Source organism: Aethalodelphis obliquidens, unplaced genomic scaffold (assembly GCF_003676395.1).
Source record: "Aethalodelphis obliquidens isolate GAN/ISIS:26980383/991018 unplaced genomic scaffold, ASM367639v1 scaffold62, whole genome shotgun sequence".
NCBI lineage: Eukaryota > Metazoa > Chordata > Mammalia > Artiodactyla > Delphinidae > Aethalodelphis > Aethalodelphis obliquidens.
Window position 1 is genome coordinate 1220910 of NW_020838006.1, and position 26882 is coordinate 1247791.

The 26882-nt window shown below is 39.3% G+C and overlaps 2 protein-coding genes across 2 annotated transcripts in view; one reads left to right on the forward strand and one right to left on the reverse strand.

The window, feature by feature from the left end:
- The window catches only part of AZI2 (5-azacytidine induced 2), a 36452-nt gene extending 22992 nt beyond the window's left edge, over window positions 1–13460 (reverse strand). The window contains exon 1 of the mRNA XM_027088326.1: window positions 13078–13460. The gene's annotated coding sequence lies outside the window, so the exon portion shown is untranslated. The remainder of the gene's footprint in view (window positions 1–13077) is intronic.
- Window positions 13461–13657: 197 nt separating this feature from the next.
- Window positions 13658–26882, forward strand: part of ZCWPW2 (zinc finger CW-type and PWWP domain containing 2) — a 139315-nt gene continuing 126090 nt past the window's right edge. The window contains exon 1 of the mRNA XM_027088327.1: window positions 13658–13793. The gene's annotated coding sequence lies outside the window, so the exon portion shown is untranslated. The remainder of the gene's footprint in view (window positions 13794–26882) is intronic.

Sequence of the window (26882 nt, forward strand, 5' to 3'; positions counted from 1 at the left end):
TAAAACTTAACAAATGTCAAAAATATTATCCCAAGACAAGATTAAGTGGGCCTCTCTCTATCATGAAAGTCAATGATAAATGTATCCTACAGGAACATGAAACACAAAAAATGGTCTTTTACAAGAATATTCTAAGAAACTGGAGCTGACCTAGAGCAGTGTTTGCAAAGTGAGGAATGGACAACTGCCTTAGAATCATTTAGAGTTCTCCTCAAAACTACTGACTGCTAGGCTCCAGTGCAGATCTATGCAAATCAGAATGTTGGGGTGAAAATCATCAAACTGAACTGTCAGTAATCAGTCCATGTGACTTTAAGTCCCATTCCAATTTAAGGACCGCTACTGTAGTGGAAACAGAGCTAAGTGGATACTACGTGATTTACAGAATCCCGATGATAACTAGTACTCTTAAACATTTGTGGGCATGGTTAGTTCTATGTTATCAGTTGGTAAACATCACCTAACTTTTGTTTTTTTTGAACATCTTTATTGGAGTATAACTGCTTTACAATAGTGTCATCACCTAACTTTTGCATGGAGATTTTGTTCTTATTACAGAAAGTTACTTCATATTCATCATTTCAACTAACCACAATAATATAGGAGGATGAGATATATTTATCTATAGACAAATAAATTTATATATAATTATGAAAACATTTTATATATTTGGCAATTAGATTTTGTTTCTTTTCAGAGGTTTACATAAGAGAAGTACAAATTAAGAGAATTAGAAAGGACTGAGGTGAAAGATGTTGACAATTGCTGAGAACAATGAAATTCCCAAGAACGATTAACAGTTGTTGTGATCACCCAATTCCAGTGTCGGGGAGGAGGCATTTCCACACCATCAGCAAGCAATGATCTGGACACCAGCTGGGTGCCCTACAATTCAACTCAATTCTGACACTATCTACCTAGAGATGGCATGGGATTCCACACGTAAAGGGCTCAGTCCCACAAGACTTCCCTCTACTTCAGAAGCCAAAGGCAAGCCCAAGTTGCTACCTGTACTTCTGAGGGACCAGCTGCAAAATGGAGGTTCCAATGATTCCCTCCAATTCAGGATGCCGATCAGCAAGTCCAGGTTGTTACCTGTACTTCTGATCAACTGGCTGTAAATCAGAGGTTCCCACAACCTTCTTGAATTTGATTAATTTGCTAGAGCAGCTTAGAGAACCAAAGAAACCCATTTACTTACTTGATTACTGTTTATTACGAAGGATATTAAAGGGTATGAATCAACAGCCACATGTAGAGATACACAGGGCCAGGTGCTAACAAAGGAGCTTCTGGCCTCCTGGAGTTTGGGGCCAGCATAGTGGCATGTGGAAATGTTCTGGTTCACCAACCTGGAAGCTCTCTAAACCCTCCCCTCTTTGGGTTTTTATGGAGGCCTCATTACATAGGCATGACTGATTAAATCACTGGCAACTGATTCAACATATCTCACCCCCCTACCCTCCATCCCCCTGGTCAATGGGACTGAAAGTTCTAATTCTCTAATCACCTGGTGAGTTCCCCTGGCAACCAGCCCTCATCCTGCGGTGCTTTCCAAAAGTCACCTCATTAACATAAATCCAGTCAAGGTGGAAAGTCTCTTGTTATAAGTAACAAGATATCCATTTATGTCACCTTGATGGCTCTGAAAAGGTTTCAGAAACTGAGGAAAAGAGACCAAATATTATGGCAAAAGATGCTCCCATGGCTCTTTTCCCTCAGGTAATTCCAAGGGTTTGGGGAGCTGTGAGCCAAGGAACCATGGATGAAGACCAAATGTATATGAGAAATATATTTTGGTCAGCTGAGTGACCACATATGTTTTTCTTACAAATCACAATATCACAATATTAATGGAGAAAGATGGGCACAATCTGCCAGATGAGGTGGGTAGAAAAGAGAACAGCAGTTGCTGAAGGCTAGGGAAGAGATGTAAAAAGAAGAAGAAAAAAATTCAAACATTATTAATCAGAATTCATCTTAGGAGACCTTAAATTTCACTCTTTTCTACAATCAACATTGAGAGGACTTCAGTTGAGTTATGCTATACATACTGGGGTGTGAGAGACTAGAAAACATAGAATTATTTTCTGACACCAGATTAGTCTTTTTTCTAGGAAAAAAATGATTATCCTGTCGTATTTAATCATCTTAATATTTCCTATTTATTGCTCACTAACCATATGACAGGTACTAGTGCTTCTGCATAGTAGGGGAGAATTCACCCCCCCCCCCAAAATATGTCTCTTTGGTTATGTTCTAAGAAACAAGAGAGGTGGGGAAAAACTGTGAAGACCAAGTAGGAGTTACCGTTTTGTAAGAAACATTCACATTTTTAAGGGAAATATCCATTTGTAAGGGTGTTTCCCTCTCTCTTCCAGAAAGCGAGGATGACCAAATGTCTAGAAACTCTTATAACAACCTTATCCTTGTTTACTGTGCTTATTCTAGGAACCTCCCATAACTGACTCTTCCTCACCCTTAACATCCCCTTTTGTCTTTAGCTGAGAATGGTAATATTTAAGGCGAGGGCTTTGACCATTTTGGCAAGTTACTCAGTTCTCCTGGGTCTCTCCCATGTATACTTATTAGTAAACTTTTGTTTCATTTTCTCCCGTTAACCTACCCTCATGTCAATTTAATTCTTAGACCAGCCAAAGGAACGTGGAAGGTGATAAGATAAACTTCGTATTTTATGGCAAGACAAGAAAAATTTAAACATAAAAGTTTTCTCTGCCCCTTTGGACCTCCTCCCTCCCCTTTAGTGTGTGTTGTGCATCAGCATTAACCAGACCTCCTTAGGAGATAACTTCCTTCTTAATCTTTAAGGGGCCACGATGACCCCATGACCCACTGCTCACTTTTTGTACTTGGCAGATCTGGATTGTATAAACTGTCAATAACACATCATTTAGAGTATAACCCTTTGTCTCAAAAACATGTAACTGTGCTTTGACCTCTAATGGGTGGAGCAGCCCTCAGAGCATTCTAAAAGACTGTCTCCCAGTACAATCACCAGGTTGGCTCAAATAATATTTCCCATTTCTTTCTTAGATAGACTATTGATTAATCTTTTTGTTGACATCCATGTCTTACCACCAGAAGACACCTGGCGTCTACTGTGAACCAGTGCTCAGTACCAGCATGGGCTCATTAAGCCCCACCAGCTCAGATGTTCTGATGAGTTCTGATATTCAGATCTCATTACTTTTAAGCGATGATCCTACAAATTTTATTCAGGCTGGAGTCTTAAGGGTAACCGGTGCATTTCCCAGGCAGGAGACCTAAGGGGATCTGGGCTGGGCAGGAGGCCCAGGGAAACATAGGTGGCTGGGTTTTTGTTATAGTTAAATTTTAAAAAACAAATCAATATATGGTCTGAACAAAACTTCTGCTAGTGAAATGAGAAACTGAATTAATTCAGGTCTGAAGAACAAGGGACATCTGCTCCTTCCAGCCACAACGTATTCTCAAGTGACTGAGAACCTAGTGTAAGTATCTGAGGATCAACTCTCGTGATGTTGCAGTCCTACAGGGGAAGGGGAACCCACTACAACCATTAAATACTGCTCTTCCAGAGGTGCACACTAGAAAGACTGATTGTCTTGTGCTCTTGATGCTGAAAACTCAGCTTCTTGTGCACCAGTGCCAAATCGAATCTCAGAGACAGTGTTCTGAGTGAAGTAGAAGAGAATAGCTTTATTGCTTTGCCAGGCAAAGGGGGACAAAGCAGGCTCCTGCCCCAAAAAACTGTGTGTCCCCACCTGGGAGGATGTGATGAGTTTATAGCAATGGTTCAAGGGTGAGGTTGCTGATAAGATTAGGGTGTGCCTCCTTTCATCTGGTCTCAGGTAATCTGCTTAATGAGCTTCTCTGGTTCCTTTAATGTAGTCTCAGGTGGTCTTTCTCTGGTATGAAGAATGCTGACATTTTAAAGAGCTTAAAGACATTGTTATGTGTATCCCTTGAGGAGGAACCAGGACCCTGCCCCAAGGCTGCACAATTGTTTCTTGGCTGCTCCTCCCTCCTCTCTGCATCCCCTCCCTTCCTGCATTAGTAACTGTTTGAATCTGCCCTCTGGAACTCAGGGAGAGTCATGCAGGCCGGAGTTAAGAAACAGGGTACAGGAAGGCTTCTGTGCCCAGGAGCCCCACAGTGTCCTACTCAGTTTCACTCTGAGCACTCTCAGAGGCTTTACTGGGGGAGGGAGAAACCGAGACACGTAGAAGAGTAGAACTAATCCAAGAGTAACTCTTCAGGGAGCGAGAGAGAAGCAGCACACATCCCATCCACCTTTCTATCCTCAGAAAGTTGTTCAGAGCATATCTCATATCTTAATTAGACTACCAAATTCATAATGGGAAACTGTGCCTTAAAAGCCAAACAGCTCCTAGACAGACTGCCACCTATGGGGATGCCAGCTGGGTTTATGTATGCTTGCAAGTGCTTACTTAATTGAGAATTAAAGGATATCTTGCCCTAAAACAGCCAAGATGGGGCTCTTTTTTGGCTTTCCAAAACTGATTTTTGCATGCACAGTTAAAGAAAGCCAGCAGAAGCTAAGTTCTTACCCTGTCAGTCAGTCTCCTGGAACACTGCCTACAGGGTCTACTGGAAACAAGAGTGGTAAGAGTTTTTCCCATTTCTAAAATTAGATTAGCATGAGAAAATATTTGTAGGGCTAGCTCCTCAGTTCCTTTGAATTAGAAAGACTTGTAAATTTGAAGTTTTAGAGAGCTCTCATCTTAAATTATTTTATCTATTTTAATTGGTATGCAGAAGCCCCAGAAGGCTTCAAAATGCCAAAACAGCTTCATTGAAAGATTTGTTGTAGAAAGCTAATGCAATATTAATGTTATAACAAGTACCTAAAATAAACAAAAAAAATCCTTTAAAGACTGATGATCCCTGGTCGGGAACTAAGATCCCGCATGCTGTGCAGCATGGCCCAAAAAAAAAAAAAAAAAAAGACTGACATAACTACTGCTCTCCTCTAACCTCCCTTCAAGTACTCATTCTAGTAATCCTCTGTCTGAATTGCCTTCCACTCTGAAGACACTATTAAGTGGTTACCATTAGAAATGGAATCACCCGAGGCTATAAGTAAGCCTGTTCAGATCAGAGGCCAACTGAGGGCCACAGTTAAAGAATTTCTTAAACCCAGGGAGGATCCTCAAAAGTTTCTGTAAATAGATTACCAAGATGCAAGGCCACTGGTTTGACTAAACTGACCAGAGTTGATATTCAGAGCCTGATAGGAATTTTTTTTTGGCATTCTCCTCTAAGCTCAGTGAGGGAAAGAACATTCCAACATAGGTGGATGGGTAGGTCTTGATATCATTGCTGTGGCAATCCAATTCTTTGAGTAATTAAAAACAGGTGTCTGGGCTTCCCTGGTGGCGCAGTGGTTGAGAGTCCACCTGCTGATGCAGGGGACACGGGTTCGTGCCCCGGTCCGGGAAGATCCCACATGCTGCGGAGCGGCTGGGCCTGTGAGCCGTGGCCGCTGAGCCTGCGCGTCCGGAGCCTCCGCAATGGGAGAGGCCACAACAGTGAGAGGCTCGCGTAAAAAACAAAAAACAGGTGTCTTTTTTTTTTAAATTACGAATCCAGTCTTTACAGAACCAGAGGTGTGGCTCCACAAACAATTTAAAGCCCACCAGTCCTTTTACCACTCCCAAAACCTCCCTTTGGTTTTTGGCTAAAACACCACTGGTTTTTAATCTGTGCTTTCCGGATACAAGGAAACCTTTCCCCTCGAGCTAATTATGACTTACAGCAATTTGGTAAATTACACCTTTGTAAGTAGAATTGAAACATTTATCTTTTCTCGCAATCCAACCATTCCCTCCAGAAATTGGAAACTCTTAGGTTCCTAGCACCTTTATCAGGTAAATAAGGAAGGCCACCTCCTGATAGGTACAGGAATCTCAAGGTATTTTGGGGATCTCAAAAAGAGAGAACTTCACCCAAACCTACAGATATTGCAGGCAGAATCTGTGGCAAGCCTTTGGTATAATTTATCTGGCCTTGAGAGGTCTTTTAAAGGTTTAATCTAAGATTCCTTATGAAAAGTTCCAACACAGCCAATTTATGAGTCTATGTGGTCAATTACAGACTTATTTCGCAAACAAATTAATATGGCTATATTTGGTAGAAATAAGGGTAATTTTAGAGAAAAAGATTATGCTTCAGTGGATATTAAATTCTAGTTTTGCTAAATGAGGCTTTTTTTTTATATTTACCGCCTAAGACTCACTTCTTAGATGGCTCCTTGTTGTTATGCTTTATTACTGTAAAGTTTAATTGAATTATTAAAACAATACTCTAGTTTGTTTCTAAAGCTGATCACAATAATCTATTTTTGGATGAAGATCAGATTCACCATGACCTGCAACCAGGAGATTATGCACACTGGAAAAGACATAAGATAAAAGACCCTGTACAGCCATGTGGGATGGGGCCATATCAGGCTTCCTCTCCTGAATGAACTATAACTCTTGTCTCTGACACCCGACTTTGACTAACTAGGACCAGCACTACCAGACCAGAACAAGAAGACAATGACATCTGAAGTAGACAGCTGACACAAGATGACCCAGGCCTGCACACTATTACTTTGACAATTGCTCACACTTTTGCTTATGAATCCAATGTATTTCTTCCCTGGGCTCAATCATTTGCAAGTTTCAAAAAATTAATCCAAACAAACCATAGGTTTGTGGACTTAAGTCCAGTACTCCTAGGTTTCCTTGGAGGATTTCTCCTCTCCAAGGCTCTAACTGGATGGCCCTATTTTATTTTAGAAGAAACTCTAGTATTGTGCAAGCTACACATTACCTTCAACATCACTAAGTGGGACCCTCTTACCTGGCCAATTAATGACACCTGTTCTGAACGTGCCCATAAACACTCCTTTTCACGAGATGAAAAGATATTGGGTAGCTCCTAATGGGACCTAATGGACTCATGGAACAAGTTTATGGCCTTGGCTCTCTCCAGGATGGTTAGAAAGATGTGCAACTGGTTTCCCTTGGGCTAAAGGTCACCTATGGGTAGCCTTGGAAACAGCCATTGCCAATTTGCCTTTAATGCTAGTGTGCTGGGTTTCTATCACTTTTCCAATAGTATGACCATTTGGCCGAGATATTTGTTAACTCATAACACATATGAAGAGTCAAATTTCCACTCTGAATACTCCTCTCTCCAGTTTAGAAAAAATACTAGGAAAATGTTATGATTTAGGAGGATCTTGGCTTAAACGTTTACTACTGACACTGTTACTCCTATTGTCAATCCTATATAGCTCTCTATAAATTAATGAACACGCACAACGCACCTGTAAGGTAGAATTGGCATAAGTCCTACTGGACAACTGGAATTGACCATTAGTCCTTGACAGACATCTCACTAGTACCACTCCGTAAAACAACCTATTAAGACCCAACACCAAAGGACATGATGGACCCAGGGCACATAAGCAACCACCCTGGTGGCATAAGGCAACCAAATATTTGATCACCTAATGCTATCAAAAGATTAAAGATCAAAAGGGGAAACTGATGAGATAAAATTTATATTTTATAGAAAATAAGAAAAATTTAAACATAAAATTTTTCTCTACCCTTTTGGGCCTCCTCCCTCCCTTTGGTGTGTGTTGTACATCTGCATTAACCAGACCTCCTTAGGAGATAACTTCCTTCTTAATCTCATAAGAGGCCACAATGACCCATGACTCATTACTCACTTTGTACATTTAGATCTGGATTGTGTAAACTGTCAAAAATATGTCACTTGACATATAATCCTTTGTCTCAAAAACTTATATATAACTATGCTTTGACCTCTAAGGGGCAGAACAGTCCTTAGAGCTTTCTTAAAGACTGTCTCCTGATTATAATCCTCAGGTTGGCTCCAATAATATTAAGGTAGAGGAAAATTTCTTCTGGACAGCATGCATTTTCCTACTTCTCAGGTAGGTATTATTTTCCTAATTTATAAACAAATCTTAGAAAAATTAAAATACCTTACCTACACCTACATAAAGAATCAGCAGCAAAGGTGGGAATGTGAACCCAGATAAGCCATCTTCCAAATTTATGCTTTTAATACCACATTCTGAGAGGCAACACAAAACTGATTCTTATTTTCCCAATAAGAATCTGGACAAGGCAGAACTCAGTGGTAGAAAGAACAATGGCCTGAGATTCAGAAACCCAGACTCTAGTCTAAGATCTGCCACCTTTATTATTGATTAGTTTACCTCTCCAGATCTAAGTTTTCCCACTAATAAAATGCCAGGGTTGAACTACATCACTGAGATGCTGCCCTTCCTATATTGTGAAGGCAAACTTTTAATGCAAATACAGTATGGCAACCTAAACAGATAGAAGGGAATTCACTTTTACCAGGAACTGAGTAAAAGATATAGTACACATATTATGCCAACACCAAACTTGACTAGAAAGGTATTGTCACCACAGGTGAGCAAACAGAGGCTCAAAGAAGTGAGGCAAATTTGTCTATACTCACACTGGCAGTATGTGACAGAGCTAGGGTCTGAATCAAGGCCTATTTAGTAGGCTCTTTCCTCGACTTTACATTGCCTCCTGAATTGAATCTTATCTAGAATTTTCATCATCTTTCTACCCCTCAAAAGCCAGACTATCCCTGTGCCCACTTCTATGGAATAAGGATTAAGTCTTACAGAGAGAAACCAACACCTTTCCCTTTTTTTAATGAAATAATTAAGGGCAGGAATGAGCTAACTGGTTTATAAAGAAGGGACTGTCAAGTGCCATTTTTCAAGATACTATGTACCTCAGCAGTCAAATGCCCTATAATTCAGTGAGTGCCCAAAAATGTACTCAGCACCAGATATAGAGTATGAAAAACCCCACTTTCATTTTTATAACCCTCACCGAGTTATCTCACTAACTGCCTACCCACTAACTGCCTCCATCTAAACAACGAAACATAATATTCCGACCCTTTAGCCAACTCTTATTCTGAGTACTAGTCGCAGATCTCCTAACTCTAACATGAATTGGAGGCCAACCCGTAGAACACCCATACATAATTGTAGGCCAATCAGCATCCATCTTATATTTTCTCTTAATCCCTAGTGTTAATACCAGTAACTAGTCTTATCGAAAATAAACTCCTAAAATGAAGAGTCTTTGTAGTATAACAAAATACCCCGGCCTTGTAAACCGGAAAAGGAGAAACTCACACCTCCCTAAGACTCAAGGAAGAAGCATTAAACCTCACCACCAGCACCCAAAGCTGAAATTCTACATAAACTATTCCTTGAAAAGGTTTATTGTAGAATAACCACCAGGCTACAGTACTATGTCAGTATTGAAAATAATTTATTTTATAATACTTTTGTTGTGTAAGTCATATACACATGCATGTCCACATATCAATAATAGTGTCTTCCTGTAAATGTATACATATACATGCTATGTATTACTGTGCATTCATTTATTTTCCCCACTAGCAGTTAAAGGTCATATTAAATTTTATTAATTTTACATATTACATAATATTATTGATCGTACATAGGACATGTCATTAACGGTGATCTTTATAAGACATCTGGTTCTTACTTCAGGACCATTTTAACTTAAAATCGCCCACTCGTTCCCCTTAAATAAGACATCTCGATGGGTTAATGACTAATCAGCCCATGCTCACACATAACTGAGATTCCATACATTTGGTATTTTTTATTTTTTTGGGGGGGCCTGCACAGACTCAGCTATGACCTTAAAAGGTCTCGTCACAGTCAAGCAAATTGTAGCTGGACTTGTATGTATTTTTTATTTGACTAGCACAACCAACATGTGCAATTAAATTAATGGTTACAGGACACAGTACTCCACTATTCCCCCCAGGCTCAAAAAACTGTATCTCGTAGTGGATCAAACCCCCCTTACCCCCTACAAAACTAACCATCTGCTTAGATATTCACCACCCCCCTAGACAGCTTCGTCCCTAGATCTACGAACAATTTTTTTCATAAATCAATACTAAATCTGATACAAGCCCCATAATGAAATTATACGAACATCTTTTACACCCCATGGGTTAATGTAGCTTAAATTTTTTCATAAAGCAAGACACTGAAAATGTCTAGATAGGTGGGCTTCGCCAGCCCCATCAACATAAAGGTTTGGTCCCAGCCTTACTATTAATTCTTAACAGACTTACACATGCAAGCATCCACATCCCGGTGAGAATGCCCTCCAAATCACAAAGATCAAAAGGAGTGGGTATCAAGCACGCTACACTAGCAGCTCACAACACCTTGCTTAGCCACACCCCCACGGGACACAGCAGTGATTAAAAAGTAAGCCATGAACTAAAGTTTGACTAAGTCATGTTAACTAGGGTTGGTAAACTTCGTGCCAGCCACCGTGGTCATACGACTGACCCAAATTAATAGAGACACGGCGTAAAGAGTGTTAAGGAATCATACAAAATAAAGTCAAATCCTAATTAAGCTGTAAAAAGCCATAATTAAAACTAAGCTAAACCACGAAAGTGACTTTAGTACAATCTGAGTACACGACAACTAAGACCCAAACTGGGATTAGATACCCCACTATGCTTAGTCGTAAACTAAATAGTCACAAAACAAGACTATTCGCCAGAGTACTACTGGCAACAGCCTAAAACTCAAAGGACTTGGCGGTGCTTCATATCCCTCTAGAGGAGCCTGTTCTGTAACCGATAAACCCCGATTAACCTCACCAACCCTTGCTACTTCAGTCTATATACCGCCATCTTCAGCAAACCCTAAAAGGGAGCGAAAGTAAGCATAACTACCATACATAAAAACGTTAGGTCAAGGTGTAACCTATGGGATGGGAAGAAATGGGCTACATTTTCTATATTAAGAACACCCCTTATATCCACACGAAAGTTTTTATGAAATCTAAAAACTAAAGGAGGATTTAGTAGTAAATTAAGAGCAGAGTGCTTAATTGAATAAGGCCATGAAGCACGCACACACCGCCCGTCACCCTCCTCAAGTATCACAGCAAAGCCCCAGCTCACTAACCCATGCTAAGCAACTATACGAGAGGAGACAAGTTGTAACAAGGTAAGCATACTGGAAAGTGTGCTTGGACAAAACAAGATATAGCTTAAACAAAGCATCTAGTTTACACCTAGAAGATTCCACGATCCGTGTATATCTTGAACCATACCTAGCCCATAGCCCCTCCCACCGCTACTACCATAAACTAATCAAATAAAACATTCACCATACATCTAAAGTATAGTAGATAGAAATTTAATCACCAATGGCGCTATAGAGAAAGTACCGTAAGGGAAAGATGAAAGAAATATTAAAATTAAAAAAAAAGCAAAGCTTACCCTGGCTACGGAATCGTAAGACTCTTTCTGGGTTAGCACAGGTATGAAAGGCAGTCTACTTCTTTTCATTCCTTTCATAAATAATACATCTCAATGCAACTGAGCATCTTCACACACTAAATGTTACTAGTATTAGTGTTATTTATTCTCTAATAGTGATATGACAACTGTATTTTAATCCAAAATATAGGTACCAAAAGAAAGAAAAAAATTAAATTACACTGGTTTCATTACTTCAAGAATTATGAAGTACTTCCATCAAATCACCTTATTTAATAATCATGACAATGCTTTGTGCTGGCTTGTCAGGCAGTGTGCTTTGACTTTTAGGGGAACTAGCTCATTTGTTCTCCATAACAATTCATTAAATCTACATAAGACCTACGAGGTGAGCACGAATTTCCTTATATCACAGATGGAGCAATTAAAACAGTGGAAGCGGGCTTCCCAGGTGGCGCAGTGGTTGAGAGTCCGCCTGCCGATTCAGGGGACAGGGGTTCGTGCCCCGGTCCGGGAAGATCCCACATGCCGCGGAGCGGCTGGGCCCGTGAGCCATGGCCGCTGAGCCTGCGCATCCAGAGCCTGTGCTCCGTAACGGGAAAGGCCACAACAGTGAGAGGTCCGCGTAAAGCAAAAAAAAAAAAAAAAAAGTGGCAGCCAGTAATGAAAAAATGGCTAGCTGACTCTAGAGCTGCAAACTCTTGGAAACTATGCTTTGATGCCTTGTAGAGAAAGATTATTCCCATTTTAGAGATAGGGAAAATGAATTTTGGTTTCTTAGGCAGCGTCAAGTGAGTGGTAAATTCAGCACTCAGATTCTGAGTTAATGTTCTGACTTAATCCAGTGCATTTCCCATTTCACTACAATGTCTCTTTAACATTAAAACCTTACATTTGTGTACAACTTTCCATCTTAGAAAAACATAGCATTAAAATTTAACAACCCTGTGAAGGATGTACCATTCGTAACTTACAGACGATGTAAGGAGTGATCACAACAGGTTGGTAAATTAGACACGGTAAGTTTAGATAACTGTAATGTAAACCATGTCTTGAGATCTTATTCAGTCAAATTTAAAGCTCTAAAAGTAAGAAAGCAAGCGTCTTCTATGTTTAAGAGGCAAGGATCAATTTCAATCCTAGTAGGTTGTCTTTGATCATCTCAGCACATCTCCAATATATCCTGGAGCAGTTTGTTTTCATCTGTATTACAGTTTCTGTATTTTCTCTCACTTATAAGTATCTGAGTTCCTTGTTTGTAGAGACGAGGGACTCAGCCTACCTGGCATGTAGTAGCCACTCAACAAATGATGGAAAACCATCCTGAAAAAACCTAACATTACTGTTAGCCCTCGGTGATGTACAGGGGTCGATTTACATCACCCCAAGCAGGACCGTCCTAACCATACGCCCCTCTTTGGTATCCGATTTAAATGCAGCCCCAATGAATGAAATAAAACTGCAGGTGCCACGGTAAACCAGAGCACGGTAAGAAAACAAGCACTAGGGAGAACCGAGGACCAAGCGGGGCCCGACCCGGCTCGCGCGAGTAGACGCGGTCGAGGATGCCGGGCGGGCCGCTCCCTGGTCCAAGGTCTGGAGAAATGACGCGTCTCTCCGCACCGGCGACGGCAGCAGAGGGTGGTCCCGGCACCGCCCGCGCCCCCGGGCCGGCCAAAGCGGGTCACTCACCCCGAACACAGGCTCCGTGGGGCCGCCCCCAGGGCCGCCGAGTTTCGATTCCCCAGCGTTTGGAAACGGACCAAAAACAAACCGGGTCGCTAGGGGTCACCGCGGGCTTCCTGTTTCCTCAAAGACAGCGCCGCTTCCCCGGCAAAGGCAGCCGCTCCGGGAACGCCGCGGAGGGACTCCCATTTCTCCCGCCTCGGTGGCGCCAGGGCCGGCGCCGCCGGCCAGTCGGCTACAGCCCGGGAGGCTCTGGAAGGAGGGCCGAGCCAAGGCCGAAGGCCGAGCCACCGCCGGAGAAGGCCGGTTACCCGGCCCCGTCAGCGCCCGCCCTAGCCCCGCGCCGCACAGGGGGAGCGCAGCGACGGGGCCGGCCAGGAGGGCGTCCTACTCACGACCGGAAACGGGGCCTCCAGTAATCCACGGCTCGGAGCCTGGGCCGCGCAAGCAAACCGGAAGTCAGGCCGGAGGAAGATGGGAGGGCGTTCGCCAAGCCAGTGCTGGGGCTGGGTGGGGGAAAAGTGCGCAGAAAAGGAGGGCGCAGCGTACTACGCGCCCCGTGAGCCTCCGCCGCCGGGTGGGCGGGGCCGGGGCGTGCTACGTGTCGTGAGCATACGCAGCAGGGTGGGCGGGGCCGCGGCGTACTACGTGTATAGTGAGCTCCCGCGACTGGACTGGCGCGGCCCCGGCGACGCGGGAGGCGGAGGCGGTGCGACAGTGTGGTAAGACGTTATCCGTCTTGGCGGAGGTTGAGTCGCTGGCCTCCTACAGCGCCGTCTTTTTCCCTCAGCGTCCGCTTGTGGGTCCCCGAACGCTGCAGTGCGTGTTGGCTCCGCATAGTAGCGCTCTTGTGGGTTTCTAGTTCTCGCCTAGCCGTGGCCGGGAACTGGGGACCCGTGACGATTCGCGCCTGCGGGGGAGCTGTTAACAGCCCGACTAGTTTCGGGGCGTTGCTCCGGGTCCCCTAGTTATTCCGCACACAGCTCTTGTTAACATTGTGGAAGCTGTTGACTTCGGAGGGTGGTACCGGCTGCGCCAGGTAGAGGATGGACAGGCCTGAGCTGTGGCGTCACGAGTAGTTGAGTTGGGGGCCGTCCTTGGAGGTCGCAGGCAGACGGAACCCCTCCAGCTGTAGGCCTATTTTTGATTAAACGAATAAAGGAGAAAATGGTTAATTATAGGGCATTTATCCTTACTGACTGCCAGTTAGCAACAGTGATACTCCTCCCCAGCCCTTTCGACTAAGGACTTAAATATTGTTGGAGTCAGTGTTATGTTGGAAGATGTTTCTGCATCAATTTTTTAAAAAAATTAATTAATTTTATTTATTTATTTTTGGCTACGTTGGGTCTTCGTTGTTGCATCTGGGCTTTCTCTAGTTGCGGCGAGCGGGGGCAACTCTTCGTTGCGGTGCGCGGGCTTCTTTCTCATTTCGGTGGCTTCTCTTGTTGTGGAGCACGGGCTCTAGGTGCGTGGGCTTCAGTAGTTGTGGCACTCAGGCTCAGTAGCTGTGGCTCTTGGGCTCTAGAGTGCAGGCTCGGTAGTTGTGGTGCCCAGGCTTAGTTGCTCCGCGGCATATGGGATCTTCCCAGACCAGGGCTTGAGCCCGTGTCCCCTGCATTGGCAGGTGGATTCTTAACCAAAGTGCCACCAGCGAAGCCCCGCATCGCAGTTCTAATTCATCAACCAACAGTCAGCTCATCAAGAATGGATTCGGCTCTAGGGTTTACTTTAAAATATTTTTCTGTTGTTGTTAAGCCTCTCATTTTGCTTTAGATTTAAGTGAAAATTCACAGCTGTTATGAGCAAAGAGCACAACTTAAAGTGACATGACATTTAAAAAATACTTTAAAATCTGTATTAATGTAATCATTTAGAAAGATCCATTCACTTCAGTTTATCAGGCTGGGACGTAAGAGCAGTGTTTTTAATATTTTGGACAAGAATCTTTTTTCGATTAGCTTGGTAATGCGCTTTACAGAATAAAAGCAAACCACCAAGAGGTGTATTTTGCCTAGTTTTTGAAGAATGCTAACAAAATCGGTTGAGGCACCCCAAAATCATCAAAAGTAAAACGATAATCTGGTTTCTGATTTGTAGATCTAGAAATGTTGAATCTTTACTCACAATTTAGAATAATTTGAGACTTGTTGAAAAAGAAGGAAAATTCATTTTTATCTTTTCTCTCTGAGTAAATAAGATGACTTAGCTCAGTATTTTACTATATGTGATCAGTCTGTTTTCGTTTTAATAATACACACTTCCCTATTATAATAATGAAAAAAAGTGGGTCTTATTAACAATACTATTTGCTTATTCAGAATGCATAAGCCTATCAATTTAGTCAAGTAAAACATCCTAATTTTTTTTTGCCAGGGAATGGGGGCGGGGAGAGTCATACCCACGGTAGGTTATGGCAAAATGTAATACAGATATTTGTTAAATTGAGCTGAAATGGTCACTTTCTATCCACTTATGCATCCGCTTTAATTAAGTTTAGCAAATAAATTATTAAAGAAAACTTGCCACACTTATGCTTTGTTATAAGCAGAAGTTGAAGTTTTATTACAATCTTGCTGTAAGGAAAAAGACCTCCGATAAGTCAAATAAAAGATACAGTCTTGGTAGGGACATTTTATGGGAAAAGAAAATGGTTAGATAATTATCATTAAAGTAGATAACAGAAAGAAAGGAATTTGGGGGACATTAGACTCTTAACTAATAGTCAATTGCTTAGGTGAGTGGATGGTTTTCCAGAGCAAATCTTAATTCTATTAAAGTTTATTGGAAGGTTGCTTAGGCTTTTTTTTCAGGAATGTTCATTTCACCGCAAGAGAGGAGTTGTGAATTACAGTCATCCAAAAAAGCATCTGTACCGGCCAGGTTTGGGACAATTTTTTTTAAACCATTATTACATCTTCTATAACTACAAATGAAGTCTGAAATTTTCAAAACAATTCAGGTCTTTATAAACATATACTTGACACAAGGCACTTTTTAAAAGGTCCTGTTTTACAGGTTGTAGTAAACAAAAAAATAGGTAACACAAGATATTCTCCCCCACCCTGTCCCGCCTTCTCCCATCCTCTCACCAAGGTCCTGATATTTTCCATCAGGAGCTGCTCCTGAAGGATAGAGTGAGGACTGGCTTCAGTGAGATTCCCTTTACCCTGGGGTAGGTTGGATTCCAAAACAATATCTGAACAAAGAATATAGGCCCTGGCACAACTCTTGACTGTGGCTCAGCCTCCTTCTGTTTTTAGGCAACTGTGCATCATTAGAGCTGCTTCAAACCTTATTTTTTGTTTAATTAGGCACTATGTTAAAACAATGAAAAAAAGTGCTGTTGTGTTTTGTTTTTTTAGTGGGAGCTATATATTTCTAAGCTGTGACGAATATTTACTGTTAGAGGAAAGAGAATACATCTTTTGAGGAAAATTTGTAAAGCGAATTTTGGGTTAGTGATTTAAATTTTATATTAGTTTAATTTGATTAAATCATACCATCCTAGAGATCATGTTTTCTGTGTCTCTACCCTGTGTTTTGTGAGTACTGTGTACGTGTGGCTCTGCAGTGTCAGCAGGACAGAATTAAGATGTCAAAACCTTTAAGTTGAAATAGCAATGTCACTTTTCATATTAAAATCAGCTTCAATGTCATTTTGTCCATTAATGTCTTAAAAGCATTCTTCCTCTCTTCTCCCCCACCTATCACATGTCCAGGTTAAAAGCCTTAGGGTAAGGGAATGGTTTCAGTGGCAGAGATACAAAACAGATTCAAAAATACTACCAATAATGAAAAATCTGGTATCTGAGCCTACATAGTCTGTTTTCCTTCTTTCCTCCCATACCTCCTTGCTCATACTGCTACCCCCCCAACCAAAACACATACACACACACACACAGAATGTCGTGAATTGCAGAATCAAAGTTCATGATTTCTGTTACACTGTGTATCTGAATCTGTGAATATGCCTGAAGCAGCAGGCAAACTGGGCGTCATGGATCCCTAACCCTTAACCTTGGAAAGTACATGAAGGCTTTCCAGGGGGTTATGTAAATGATAGTTTAAGGGTATTAATTTTCACGCTGTTTACTTGCATGTTTCTTTCCTAAAATTGATCTGCCTCAGAGTGTGCCTAAACCAGGGCAGCTTTCCCCTTTCCTCTTTTGTAATTGTCCCTCTCCCACTCTACAATTAAAGCAATACATTTAATCTGACCTAAGTCTTGTTAGAAAGTAAATGATTCTAATAACTGGGTAGCTAATTGTTTCACAAGAGTAGTAATTTCCAATGGCTTTTGAAAATGCTTCAGAAAAACTCAATTGAGTTGTCAGCTGATCATTAAAAATAATTTTATGACATACCCCATGTGATTTTTGATACGTAATTTAGTAGTTCAGAAGAATGATTATTGATATAACCAGAAATCCTTCTGCTTCCAAATATTTGGAATGGAAGAACACAAAATGTAAGAATAGGATCAGCTTGAATCCTGTTTCTTCCTAACAACAAATAATATTCATTCTGATACATGACCTAAATGGGGGGAGAAGGTGCTATCCATTTCTGTATGAGATGCATTTCCAATAAAACTGACTTACAATATTTTATAATGATCATAATTTATATTGAGTTTCTCATTTGATCAGTAGTGCTCTAGTAAATTAATGATAATACAATACTGATGACAATTTTTAAAATTTATGTTCTCAGGAATTTTAAAATATACTCTTTTGTGTAGAGAAATATCAATTTAAGTATTTTCAAGCACTAAAATATGTTGCGATAAGCTTGTGTGGGGGAAGTGAGATAATATGAATTCAAGGAGAAAAGGAATAATATCAGTTTCCTAACTGTGGAAGGAGATCTTGTTCATGTGCTTTTCAAATGCATGGGTTGATAGTAGATATCAAATTACTATGGCATTTACATTCCATTTATAAAAAGAATATATCTTACTGTCTCTAGCAGCTAGCCTTATCCTGGACAGGCAATCTGTGCTTCATAATAACTTTGTGACTTGAAATGTTTGCAGTCAGTAGGAATTAGCTTCTGACAGCTTTCATTTTTTAAAAAATAAACATGAATGTCATAACTGTATGCATAGAAACTAAATGCAGTGACTTTCTTTTGGAAACATATGTAGGTGAAGAAAAATTTAATAGTCTTAGAAAGCCTTTGATGTAAGGAGTAGGGAGAAGAAATATGAGAAGAGCTAACAGAAGACCAGCAGCAGAGACCCCAGGATGGTGTTGGAAGATTGTACAGAGAAGGAAAAAAGATCCAGTAAGGGGAATTCTACACTTCTTCCTAAATGAAATAAGAGCAACCCTTCTCTGAGGCTTGATACTTACACTCTTACTATCTGAGATATGAATTAATTAGTTTATTCAATACTTAACAAATATTCATTCAGAACGTACCATGTGTCATTGTTTTAGGCACTGAGATGAAACGGGCAAAATAGCTTTTTAATGTATAAAGAAGTAAAATCTATCACAGAGAAGTCAGTCACATAGACAAGACCTATGTGAAATTTAACATGATGAGAAATTACTTCCCATTAATTTTTTTCATGACAGTTTCTATATATGCCTATGAAGAAAATAAACTTTTTCCCCTGTTTAAAATGGGAAGAGAGGAAGAAATAATTTTATTTTGTGACTGTCACATGTACACTATAAAAACCAAGAAGATAAAGTCAGCTTTTCAGAGGAAAGACATTTTTATAAAGCTACCAAATAAACAACAATGAAAGGATGACATTAAACTTCAGTAAAATGTATAGAAAGAAGTTAAATTAGATTTTTCAAGTAGACTATGTAGCAAAAGAGAGGGAAAATTTCCAAACCCATTTCACAGCTCACATGATATAAAAGTGAAATCATTGACTTTGTAACAGTTGCAAAATTACAGACATAATTTCCAACTGTAGGTTTTTCAGTTGTCTGTGAATAGTTGATTCTTAAAATTCCAAAAACAAAAAGATGTGTGTTTTTCTTTAATTCACTTATATTTTGTTAATCATTTTCTCTTGACAGTCATTTTATGTCATTCCCTTTTGGCTTTAATAACCCCCTCCCTCTCATCCCATAGCCAGTCTGATCACCTGATTTTGTAGATTTTACCGTTTAGCTAATCTTTTGGATCTTTTTCATAGTCTCTACTATGCCACAGTTTCCTATCCAACTATTATAATAGTTTCCTTTAATTAGTTCTAACTTTTTGTTTTTTAGTTTCCAAGTCATTCTTTATATGGATAGCTAAATGGTCTTTTAAAAATGTAAATCTTACCATTACGTTTCTCCTCTTAAACTCCTGGAATGACTCCTTAGCTTGTTTTAAAAGTCTATTCTTAGTCTAGCCTAGCCTGTTTTACCACCAGCTTCTAGAAACACTGCCAGCTCAGACATTGAAATTGGATATCTTTACTCCTTTATAAGTTTTCATTCAGTTAACCCTGATTATGATTTTAGAATATTTACTTTCTTAGATTATCATTTGACATCTTTTCTAAATTTAAAAATTCTCAGAGAATTGGGGAACTCCAGAAAAATTTTCAATATTAGTGTGAGAATTATGGCTCTACTTCTTACCTGTCCTAAAATGATACCACATTTAAAAGAGGATCCTATATCTTCAGATAATGGATATCAGCTTCAGAACATATGAAGCAAAACTAGGCAGAACTAGGAGACATGCCCACAATACTGGAAGATTTTAACAGGTTTCCCTCACTAACTCATAGAATAAAAAAAAAATACATTAATGAAATAGATGATTGAATAAAATTATTAGCATCACACTCATTAGGATGGCTATTATCAGAAATAAAACCAAAATTGAAAATATTCATCTTAAAATTAATATGGAATCTCAAGGGAACTCAAATAGCCAAAACAATCTTGAGAAAGACGAACAAAGCTGGAGGCTTCCCATTTGCTGACCTCAAAACATATTACAAAGCTGCAGAATCAAAACATTGTACTGGTGTAAAGACATACATATAGACCAATGGAATAGAATGGAGAGCACAAAAAGATCCTCACATATATGATTTTCAACAGATGTGCCAAGACCATCCCATGGGGAAATGTGGTTGGAAAAACTGAATATTGGTATGCAAAACAATGAAGTTTGACCCTTACCTCACACTGGAAAAATTAAATCAAAATGGATCAAAGACCTAAATGTAACAACTAAAACTATGACACACTTAGAAGAAAAATAGGGAGAGGGCTTCATGACATTAGATTTGACAATTTCTTGGATGTGACACCAAAAGCATAGGCAACAAAAGAAAAAATAGGTAACTAAAGGTCTCTAAATCAATCACTAATAAAATGTTAAAAAATCATTATCGGGGCTTCCCTGGTGGCGCAGTGGTTGGGAGTCCACCTGCCGATGCAGGGGACATGGGTTTGTGCCCCGGTCCGGGAAGATCCCACATGCCGCAGAGCGGCTGGGCCCATGAGCCATGGCCACTGGGCCTGTGCGTCTGGAGCCTGTGCTCCGCAACGGGAGAGGCCACAACAGTGAGAGGCCCGAGTACCGTATCTGCAGTATTAGTGGAAGAAATTTTACCTTTAAGCAAATCAGCTGTGTGATTTACATGACAATATAGCTTAGATAAAGGTCAATTGAGAATGGGCACATGTAGGGAGAAATAACTAAGCTGCTCTGAAATTAATACTCTCCTTGTTCAACCTACTGATATAATTCTAATCTTTTTATAACAGTATTGCATTTGGTAGCCAGCCTGAAGAACTTAATTATTCTTGTTTGATCTGTTGTTTTATTCTCACAAGTCTTAATATACTGAATAATAGAAAATACTAGGATTCTTGCAGCCATCCAATATAGACATAAAGCATATAAACTGATTACTAAGGTTTAAAGTTGGCATTTAGCACAATTTATCAGATTTCTACTTATTTGTTAACTTTTTCCTGGAAACAATTTAAAGCTGCAAAAGATACCATCCTTTAAATATGCCAGTAAGCTGTTTCTTTCCATTCTATCAATACTTTGATTTCTTATTTTGGATGAAATCCATCAGTTATACTCATTATTAAAACAAAAAAAGAAAAGAAAATATTAAGCATCTTGGAGCATTTATTGAGCTAGAAGCTACCCAGCAGTGTCTGCATAAAGTAGTCCCTGAATGATAAAGATAAATTACAACTTTGCACTGATAATAGGCTCTTAAATTCCTGTTGAATTGTTAAATATAATCTAAGGTTGACATACAGGCACAAATTGGTTAATTAGGTATGAATGAACAGCAAATTTTAAATTTACATTATAGAGAAGATTAAGGATAAATGCATTTTAAGTTTAGAAGCAAACTACCTAATCATTTGTTAAGTTGAGCACTTGAGAAAAATCATGAAGGAAAGACTAAATAGAGTGCTCTCATTCTGCATTGGTTTCTGCATATTTTAATTTTCTTATCTAACTATAAATATAGCTCATTTAAAAGCAGTCTAGAAAGGAAGTCAAACACTTATTATATGTATTTAGTGTAGCAGCACTGAAATGGGTTTTTTCATATGCTTTTTCATTTCATCATTAAAACCATCCTATGAATTATAATATTATTACCATCAACAGGAACAGATGATAAAATGATAGATTATTTAACTGATTTGCCTTAATTTTAAAATCGCATAGGAAATGAAGCCAAAATTTAAATCCAGAGCTACGATTGATATTCAACTGATACACAAACAGCCATACTAGTTTTTAAATAATTTGAATATTGTTACTATCTAGGACAGCTTTAACGCTGAAGTTCATATTATTTTCATTATCTCATAATATAAATATTCACTCAGTGCTTCTCTTTGGCAAGTATTCTTTTAAGTGCTAGGGATACAGTGGTTAACAAGATAGACTGACTTGCCAGTGGGTTTTCCTTGTCTTGTAGAGGACCTCATTAAATAAACTACAATACAGTGTGTTGAGTGGCATGGAGAGGGGGTAGAGATTGCTGGGGGCACACGGTAGGGGCATTGACTCTTACTCAGTAATTTTTCAGATTGGCTTAGACATCACCTCTTCTCAGTAGCCTGACACACCCCCTACCTGGAAGTCTCAGGTGTGCCCCATACACTTCCAAATCATTCTGCATTGGTCTCATAATAGCACTTAATGTTATTTGAGGAGAGGAATTTTGTCTTTCCTTTAGCATTATCTGGCTCATAGCAAACCCTCAAGAAGTATTTTAGAACAAAGAAAATAGAATTGAGGTCTGAAACAGCAGCAAGCAAGTGAGAGAACAGTTTTACATAAGCTTTTAGGTATTGAGGTGGGAAATGACAGAGATAATCCTTGTAATGTAGGAGGAAAGTTTATCTTTTGAGACTGAGGAGAATGGTCTGAGATTTAAAAAGGTTTAGAATAATCACTGAAGAATTGCAAGAGGAAAAAGAGAATACATAAAAAGGATAGCCTTAAAGATGTGCTGAGGCCTCATCTGAGGTTGAAGTCTCTGAATTTGTAGTGGTACCAATAGGCGTGACTACATAATATCCTCCAAGAATCAGCAGCTCAGATTCAGGACCTTGACGACCAAGGGTGTATTCCTTTGTTTTTAAATTAAATTAAATTAATTTTTTATATAGCAGGTTCTTATTAGTTATCTGTTTTATACATATTAGCATATATATGTCAATCCCAATCTCCCAATTCACCCCCCCCATCACCAACCCCCTGCTTTCCCACCTTGGTGTCCGTATGTTTGTTCCCTACACCTATGTCTCTATTTCTGCCTTGCATACTGGTTCATCTGTACCATTTTTCTAAATTCCACATATATGTGTTAATATACGATATTTGCTTTAATCTTTCTGACTTACTTCACTCTGTATGACAGTCTCTAGGTCCATCCATGTCTCTACAAATGTCCCAATTTGGTTCCTTTTTTTGGCTGAGTAATATTCCATTCTATGTATGTACCACATCTTATTTATCCATTCGTCTGTCAGTGGGCATTTAGGTTGCTTCCATGACCTGGTTATTGTAAATAGTGCTGCAATGAAATGGGGTGCATGTGTGTTTTTTTCTTTTTCTCTTTGTTATCTTTACTTTTTTAAAATATCTTTTTTGGAGTGTAATTGCTTTACAATGTTGTGTTAGTTTCTGCTGAATAACAAACTGAATCAGCTATACATATACATATATCCCCATATCCCCTCCCTCTTGTGTCTCCCTCCCACCTCCCTATCCCACCCCTCCAGGTGGTCACAGAGCACCGAGCTGACCTCCCTGTGCTATGCAGCTGCTTCCCACTAGCTATCTATTTTACATTTGGTAGTGTATATATGTCAGTCCTACTCTTTCACTTTGTCCCAGCTTACCTTTCCCCCTCCCCATGTCCTCAAGTCCATTCTCTATGCCTGCATCTTTATTCCTGCCATACCCCTAGGTTCATCAGAAAAAAGTTTTTTTTTTTTTCAGATTCCATATATATGTGTTAGCATACAGTATTTGTTTTTCTCTTTCTGACTTACTTCACTCAGTATGACAAACTCTAGGTCCATCCACCTCACTACAAATAACTCAGTTTTGTTTCTTTTTATGGCTGATTAATATTCCATTGTATATATGTGCCAAATCTTCTTTTTCGTTCATCTGCCCATGGACATTTAGGTTGCTTCCATGTCCTGGCTATTATAAACAGTGTTGCAATGAACATTGTGGTACTTGACTACTTTTGAATTATGGTTTTCTCAGGGAATATGCCCAGTAGTGGGATTGCTGGGTTGTATGATAGTTCTATTTTTAGTTTTTTAAGGAGCCTCCATACTGTTCTCCACAGTGGCTATATCAATTTACATTCCCACCAATAGTGCAGGAGGGTTCCCTTTTCTCCACATCCTCTCCAGCATTTATTGTTTGTAGATTTTTTGGTGATGGCCATTCTGACTGGTGTGAGGTAATACCTCATTGTGGTTTGGGTTTGCATTTCTCTGATGATTAGTGATGTTGAACATACTTTCATGTGTTTGTTGGCAATCTGTATATCTTCTTTGGAGAAATGTCTCTTTAGGTCTTCTGCCCATTTTTGGATTGGGTTGCTTGTTTTTTTGATATTGAGCTGCATGAGCTGCTTGAATATTTTGACGATTAATCCTTTGTCACTTGCTTCGTTTGCAAATATTTTCTCCCATTCTGAGGGTTGTCTTCTCATCTTGTTTATGGTTTCCTTGCTGTGCAAAAGCTTTAAGTTTCATTCGGTTCCATTTGTTTATTTTTGTTTTTATTTCCATTTCTCTAGGAGGTGGGTCAAAAAGGATATTTCTGTGATTTATGTCAAAGAGTGTTCTTCGTATGTTTTCCTCTAAGAGGTTGATAGTGTCTGGCCTTACATTTAGGTTTTCTATCCATTTAGAGTTTACTTTTATGCATGGTGTTAGGGAGTGTTCTAATTTCATTCTTTTACATGTAGCTGTCCAGTTTTCCCAGCACCACTTACTGAATAGGCTGTCTTTTCTCCATTGTATATTCTTGCCTCCTTTATCAAAGATAAGATGACCGTATATGTGTGGGTTTTTCTCTGGGCTTTCTATCCTGTTCCATTGATCTCTATTTCTGTTCTTGTGCCAGTACCATGCTGTCTTGATTATTGTAGCTTTGTAGTATAGTCTGAAGTCAGGAAGCATAATTCCTCCAACTCCGTTTTTCTTTCTCAATATTGCTTTGACTGTTCGGGGTCTTTTGTGTTTCCATACAGATTGTGAAATTTTTTTGTTCTAGTTCTGTGAAAAATGCCATTGGTAGTTTACTAGGGATTGCATTGAACCTGTAGATTGCTTTGGGTAGTATAGTCATTTTCACAATGTTGATTCTTCCAATCTAAGAATATGGTATATCTCTCCATCTGTTTGTATCATCTTTAATTTCTTTCATCAGTGTCTTATAGTTTTCTGCATACAGGTCTTTTGTCTCCCTAGGTAGGTTTATTCCTAGGTAGTTTATTCTTTTTGTTGCAGTGGTAAATGGGAGTGTTTCCTTAATTTCTCTTCCAGATTTTTCACCATTAGTGTATAGGAATGTGATAGAGTTCTGTGCATTAATTTTGTATCCTGCTACTTTACCAAATTCGTTGATTACCTCTAGTAGTTTTCTGGTAACATCTTTAGGATTTTCTATGTATAGTATCATGGCATCTGCAGACAGTGACAGTCTTACTTCTTCTTTTCCAATTTGGATGCCCTTTATTTCCTTTGCTTCTCTGATTGCTGTGGCTAAAACTTCCAAAACTAGGTTGAATAACAGTGGTGAGAGTGAGCATCCTTGTTTTGTTTCTGATTTTAGAGGAAGTGGTTTCAGTTCTTCACCATTGAGAACAGCGTTGGCTGTGGGTTTGTCATATATGGCCCTTATTATGTTGAGGTAAGTTCCCTCTATGCCTACTTTCTGGGGAGTTTTTATCATAAAATAGCTGTTGAATTTTGTCAGAAGCTTTTTCTGCATCTGTTGAGATGATCATATGGTCTTTATCCTTCAGTTTGTTAATATGGTTTATCACATTTATTGATTTGCGAATACTGAAGAATCCTTGCATGTCTGGCGTAAGCCCCACTTGATCATGGTGAATTATCCTTTCAATGTGCTGTTGGATTCTGTTTGCTAGTATTCTGTTAAGTATTTTTGCATCTATGTTCATCAGTGATATTGGCCTATAGTTTTCTTTTTTTGTGACATCTTTGTCTGCTTTTGGTATTAAGGTGTGGTGCCCTTGTAGAATAAAACTAAGAGTGTTCCTCCCTCTGCTATATTTTGGAAGAGTTTGAGAAGTATACGTGTTAGCTCTTCTCTAATGTTTGATAGAATTCACCTGGGAAGCCTTTGGTCCTGGGCTTTTGTTTGTTGGAAGATTTTTAATCACAGTTTCAATTTCAGTGCTTGGAATTGGTCTCTTTATATTTTCTATTTCTTCATGATTCAGTCTTGGAAGATTGTGCTTTTCTAAGAATTTGTCCCTTTCTTCCAGGTTGTCCATTTTATTGGAATATAGTTTCTTGCAGTAATCCCTCATGAATCTTTGTGTTTCTGCAGTGTCAGTTGTTACTTCTCCTTTTTCATTTCTAATTCTGTTGATTTGAGTCTTCTCCCTTTTTTTCTTGATGAGTCTGGCTAGTGGTTTATCAATTTTGTTTATCTTCTCAAAGCACCAGCTTTTATTTTTAGTTTTATTGACTTTGCTATCGTTCCCTTCATTTCTTTTTCATTTATTTCTGATCTGATCTTTATGATTTCTTTCCTTCTGCTAACTTTGGGGTTTTTTTGTTCCTCTCTCTAATTGCTTTAGGTGTAAGGTTAGGTTGTTTATTTGAGATTTCTTTTGTTTCCTGAGGTAGGATTTTATTACTATAAACTTCCCTCTTAGAACTGCTTTTGCTGCATCCCATAGGTTTTGGGTCATTGTGTTTTCACTGTCATTTGTTTCTCTGTATTTTTGATTTCCTCTTTGATTTCTTCAGTGATCTCTTGATTATTTAGTAGCATATTATTTAGCCTCCATGTGTTTGTATATTTTACATTTTTTCCCTGTAATTGATATCTAGTCATATAGCGCTAAGGTCAGAAAAGAAACTTGATACAATTTCAATTTTTTAAAATTTACCAAAGGTTGATTTGTGACTCAAGATACGATCTATCCTGAAGAATATTCCTTGAGCACTTGAGAAAAAAGATTATTCTGTTGTTTTTGGATGGAATGCACTATAAACATCAATTAAATCCATCTTGTTTAATGTATCATTTAAACTTCTGTTTTCTTACTTATTTTCATTTTGGAT